The sequence below is a fragment of the Marmota monax genome, unplaced genomic scaffold (assembly GCF_021218885.2).
Source record: "Marmota monax isolate L192 unplaced genomic scaffold, Marmota_monax_Labrador192_F-V1.1 WCK01_AAM20220418_F8-fsc00276, whole genome shotgun sequence".
NCBI lineage: Eukaryota > Metazoa > Chordata > Mammalia > Rodentia > Sciuridae > Marmota > Marmota monax.
The window spans coordinates 1583453-1588640 of NW_026695204.1; positions in this window are offsets into that span (position 1 = coordinate 1583453).

The following is a 5188-nucleotide window of genomic DNA, read 5'->3' on the forward strand; positions in this document are numbered from 1 at the left end:
GTAAAAGCAGCAAAGCAATTAACTTATTTGTAAATATCTCTAGAAGTACTTGTAAATAAGTAATTATTTAGGGATGTATCTCTTGAAAATCTACATGTATTTTACAATAAAAGTGGGAACCAACCTATAATGCTTCTAAGTAAAACTCATTAATATGCACATGTGGTTAGTCTAATAAATGTTATTGACTTGAACAGGGTAGACTTAAGAAAGATAACACTTTTGATCTACTATCTAGATTTTATCTTTCAAGTTTAGTCAATAGTAATAAACAAAATAATAACAAAGTTTGTAGTAAAATTACACTTGCTTATCAGCTTATTGTTTGGTGATGAAATATTGATGAATTCATATACACAAGAGAAAAATATGACAAAAGTTCACAGAGGCTATGTCTGTAGCAGCATCACAAAACTATGGCTTTATGATACTTGTAGTCAGATTAAAACAAATTTTTTTAAAAAAATCAAATTTCAGTGGAAAAAATAAGATATTTTGCCTTTCCTCCCAATTTTCCTTTACATACTTCCTATCATGATTTATAATCCCAAAGTGAAATTCAATAGTATTCCCCTTTTCTGCTTTCAAATGGAATATCATTTTGAATTCTAGTGTTTCCAAATCACTTTGATACTAAGATTGAGCTTGAATTTTGTCTTAAAAATTTTAACATTGTGGAGCCAATTACCTAACTATAAACTATAAAATATGCTTAACTGAAAATGATTTATCTAAGTCACAAGAAATAAATAGATTAAACAGTAGAGAATTATAGAAATAAAAAGATTAAACAGTAGAGAATTTTGATACCCAATTATTTGCTTTGCATGTTTTTTTTAATATACTTCCAATTATTTCATGCCTCACTTACATCGCTTATAGGTATTTACATTTTACTTAGATCTGTTGGCACAGTTAACATTGTTTTTTAAAGTGTATTTTCCTGGGGTAATAAATAGTTTTTAAGATGAGGCATCACGATAATTTCTTACAGAAATAGTTTTATACTGTAAGAGCTGCATGTTTTATTTCCCACTATCAATAACAAGATATTAATAGAAAGTGTTGAAAATGAGGTGTCTGAATTATTTTGAGTTACCTGAAATGCAGCCTACTCCCATTTTTATATATAATGGCATAATCAAAATATTATAATTTTTTATATGATGTGATACTAAAGTGATTAGATACTAAAGTGAAATACATAGTGGAGCAGTTTTCATTTCAAGGAAAGAATAGGCCATCTTCTGATATTTCATTTGGATTTGATCAATGTGGGATGAGTGAGAAATGATTCTTTGTTCATTTAAAGTGCTACAATGATTAAAAATGGGGGAGGTCATAGATTTTAAGCAAATACATTATCTAAGAATATCTATTTTACTGTAACCTACTTCCCATGGTATTAGAAAAAGCATAATGAAAAAGAAGAGTGATTGAAAAGCCTCTGATCAAATCCTCCCTGAATTATTCCATAAAACATTCAGCAAGTACTATTCCTGTATAGAGTTTAAAGCAGACCCGAATTGAATTACTGCTTTAGTTCTCAATCTCCTTGAATATCATTATTTTCTAAAATATGTAGAGGTGGGGGTGCATGAAAATTAATTTACTCAGAGCATTCCAACCATTTAATCATCTGTACTGCCCGGAGACAAATAATGTTTATGGGGGTTGGGAGATTGAAGAAATTATTCAATTTCCTTTTTTACCCATGATGATTTAGAAACAGCTAATGGAAAGAGATGTTTGACATGAGAATCTCTGGTATTGGGAGGATTAGTTCCCAAGCTACGATTCAATAAACATTTCTGAGACAATTGTCAAATGTGAGCATTCACATCAGCTTAATATTAATTCAGTCCCTGCTCCTATCTTAAACTCTGAACCAGATTATGAATTTGAATCTCATCTCTTACAGAAAGGCAATCCTTAATAAATGTAATACCCACGGCAGAAAATGGATTATGAAAGACCCTAATGTTTTTCCCCTATACTTGTACTAGAAGGGAAATAGTGTCTTTCACTACAAATATTTCCAGAATAACATTCTATCAGTAAGTATGTTATCAGTTGAGGGTCTGATAACACTTCTATTCTTTCAAAATGTAATAAAAACTAACTACATGGATGTAATAATACTAGTAGCATTTGTACGATATATTATAATTTAATAGCCTACCAATGTTTATTTCACTTGATTCTCACATTTATAATCCATACAGAATTAATTTTCTATCATTAATATCAAGGGTCACTGTCAAGTCAGTTCTCTAATATTAAGAGAACTAAATCCATGAATGCTGAACTACAAACTTCATTGTAAATGTGACTATTCCTAATTCATAGGTGAGGAAATTGGGACTGTGAAATGTGAGGCAACACACAAAGGTCATTTTCTCATTGAGTACTGCAACAAACTGGGCCCTCTTAGGTCAGAGATACTTGCCTCCAGCCATGTGGGAGTTTATGGAGACCTCCAGGTATAGGTGTATAACGGGTGTTTTGCTTGTACTTGAATCTCTTTCTTTCTTTTCTTTCTCCCAAACAATCTCAATTGTGATTCTCATGAGAACATAATTTGTTTGGGGGAATTAGCATGGGAAAACAAATTAACATAGACATTTAAAACTTTATATTTATTTTATTCTTGAAAAAAATAAACATCTGTTAGATCTGTTTTTAACATTAGAAATATACACAAGTCTACAGAAGTAAAGAATTCTAGTAGTATAATTTTTTTTCAGTTTGTCAAGATGGATGACCTGCCTATCATTGACTATGAGAATTACAAATATTACATTTGACCAGGAAATTGATAGATGAATAAAATAATAGTTTATTTTCAATTAAAGAGAGTTAATATCACTTTTATTTTTTACTTAATACATCTTAAGTGTACAATCTAAAATTATGTCTACTCAGAGAGTAAGATTTAATGATTAATCCCTCTAAACAATAAAATAATTTTCCTCATGAGCGAAATCTTAAATTTTAATTCTGTGCAAGAGTTATAAAACTAGTAAAGTTAAGGCCATATGCTTGCATTATCTTTCCTGTTTAATACATGTTAATCAACAATAAATGCCAAGAGCCCCTGGGATATCCCAGGATATCCCCTGGGATAGTTATAAAATAATGCAATCATTTAAAGCTGTCAGTTATTGTTATTTTAATTTTTTCCAATAAAACACTTGTATTCTTATCAACTTTACCAAAATCTTTACTAAAAGGTCAGCAATCAATAAGTTTTTGTTGATGCATGAATGAAAGAATGGTACATGGATGAATAAAAAAATCCATACTCAATCCCCACAAGACTTTTCATTTCTGTCCTGCATAGGGAGACTGAGGCAAATATATTTTAAATAGAGCATCTTCTATGAAGTCAACACAACTTTCCTTCCTTTCCACAGAAAGAACATGGCAGAATGAAAGAGAATATAATTCCTGAAAAATGAATTAACCATAACAAAGCTCATTTGTCCATTACTCAATCCAAGTGCTCCTGGGCATCTATATCATAAACCATTACATCTTGGTCTCTTGTAGATTCTGCTAGTAGTTTAACCAAATGAGAAACATTCTTTAAATTCCTTCTACACCCAGCATGTTGCACAGTTACAGAGACTAGATCAGAGCCTTCCACTTTGTGAAATAGGGAAACCCTGACTGGTAAATATCAGTGTATGTGTAACTCTTTAAAACTTCATCCTCTTGCTTTGCTCTAACTTCCTTCATTCTTACTTCAGATGGGCTTCTACTTGGGCTCTTCTTTGATATGTGATATATGATGATGCATATATGATATAAGTTCTTGCAGCTGCCAGTGCCCCATGAAGCTTTCATGGGAGTTTAGGATTGATTACATAATGTCTAGGTCCAAGATTGCACACCTATGCTGGAGGTCACTGTCTAAGAGATGCACCCTCTCCTTCAGGTGCAAAACCCCTGACTTGGGCCTTTTAATCTCTGGAGCTCATTCACACTGGGGAACGTGCATGTATCCAGGAGATGGCAAATTAATTCAGTCCACAGTTACCACGTCTGTTTGACCCAGATTTCATCCTGAGTCCTTCAAATTCATGTTGTCCTTCAGATTTGAAGAAGCTGCTGCCATTGTGCATACAGATATCTTTAGTTCTGATTTTATTATCATTTTATGGTTAAGAAATTTCGAGTAAATAAAGAAATAATTATAATAAAGATATGTTGATTTTGTTGTATTTTTATGTTGATCTTTTACCATAAGCATATGTATTTATCAAAATTGTTTTGTTTTGTTTTGTTTTTGTACTAGGGATTTAACCCAAGAAAGGTTTTTTCATTGAATCACATCCTTAACCCCTTTTATTTCTTATTTTTAGACAGGGTCTCACTAAGTTGTCTAGGGCCTGGCTAAATTGCTAGAACTGGCCTCAAAGTCAGAAATCCTCTTGTCTTGGCCTCCTGAGTTGCTGGGATTACAAGTGTGTACCACTTTATTTTTCAGGTTTTTACCATGGAGAGAAAAAATGCATCACATGGACAGACATGCCACCCCTACACACACATACACACGCACCAGGCCATCAACAACAACATACATTGGATTAACAAAATCCAGTCTTCTTTCCTTGGTTTTGCATTATTTAAATTCCTTCTACAAGTTATTGAAATTGCGGTTATGTCTTCATGTGTGCATACTGTAGGTGTAAGTGTGTGGACTCAAACACATTTTAGAAGTATCTGTGGGAAGCATTGCCCCACCTTGGGATCTAACATCTGGGCTCCCCCTGTGGATTATGTTACTTCTGTCCCCTCACCAGCTAACCTCTATATGTGATGTTTAGTGCACTTTTCACTGGACCCAACATGAACTTGGGATCAAGCAGACGTGGCAAATTGTGGAAAGAGTGAACTTCCTTTGCCATTTTCTGGGCACATGCACTTGCCCCAGAGTCCCAAAGCACTATCTCTATACCTCAAATCCCTGTGTCTTAGTTTAGGTTTCCCAGGAGTGAGTCCTAAGTCAAAGATTTGAATGAAAATGATTGTATGGTGAAAGAAGCATTGGTGTCTTATTGTATTTGGGCTGCTTTGACAAAAATATTATAGATGGGGTAGATTATAAATAACAGGGGTTTATTTCCCCCATTTCTGGAAGCTGAAAGTTCAAAATCCTTGAGCTGACAGATGTGGTGTCCAG